The 959-nt window shown below is 40.5% G+C and overlaps 1 non-coding gene across 1 annotated transcript; it reads right to left on the bottom strand.

Annotated features, from left to right (window-relative positions):
* Positions 1 to 537: 537 nt before the first annotated feature.
* On the bottom strand, positions 538 to 625 carry TRNAS-UGA (transfer RNA serine (anticodon UGA)). Its single transcript has one exon. It is a non-coding gene; the product is annotated as a tRNA-Ser (tRNA).
* Between the last annotated feature and the right edge of the window lie 334 nt (positions 626 to 959).

A 959-nucleotide genomic window follows, 5' to 3' on the forward strand; every position in this document is an offset into this window, starting at 1 on the left:
TTGGGATCTCCGTGCTCCTTGGTTGGAACCCCTAAGGGGCCCTAATGGTTTGGATCTGAGCAAGTTGAGAAAAGACATATAGCCTTGGCAGGAACGACGTTCAGCAGAATATATGACTCATGCTCCTTTAGGTTCTTTAAATTCTGTGGGTGGTGTAGCTACCGAAATCAATGCGGTGAATTATGTCTCTCCCCGAAGTTGGTTATCCACCTCCCATTTCGTTCTAGGATTTTTCTTCTTTGTAGGTCATTTGTGGCATGTGGGAAGGGCTCGTGCAGCTGTAGCAGGATTTGAGAAAGGGATTGATCATGATTTCGAACTTGTCCTTTCCATGACTCCTCTTAACTGAAACAATAGATCAAACCAGATGGAAGAAAAATGGATTCAATTTCATTACATCTATATTCCATATCGGCGGGATAGGAGTCTTTTCAAATACTCTTTTTCCAACTGGATCCCTGTAGCTCGGCTATATACAGCCGAGCTATTCTCTTTTTTTTTTTATTGGACCGGTAAATGTAATTGTTGAAAAACAAAAGGAGAGAGAGGGATTCGAACCCTCGATAGTTTTTTTATCTATACCGGTTTTCAAGACCGGAGCCATTAACCACTCGGCCATCTCTCCCCGGGACAACTTCTATTCTACCCCTTCGTATAATCCCTAACTATAAGCATAAATTCGGGTCGATACCAACTATACCTGTGACATATGATGATTTTTCATCATCTGGAATGGAAAAAAAAGAAACGAATTTCCCTCTCCTCTCACACTCAAATATCAAATTGAAAAAGTTTGAAAGCTCGATCAATATATGGTCAAATCCTTTCCATAGTGCATTTGATCAGAATTGAAAATTGGGGATTGGATGGTATAGTCTATTCAATCTGTTGGGAGCTTGTAAGATCACAACCATGACTATTGCTTTCCAATCGGCTGTGTTTGCATTAATTGCTATTTC

Source organism: Pinus tabuliformis, chromosome 1_1, assembly GCF_031772625.1.
Source record: "Pinus tabuliformis cultivar Carrire ecotype Pingquan chromosome 1_1, CPIR1, whole genome shotgun sequence".
Taxonomy (NCBI): domain Eukaryota; kingdom Viridiplantae; phylum Streptophyta; class Pinopsida; order Pinales; family Pinaceae; genus Pinus; species Pinus tabuliformis.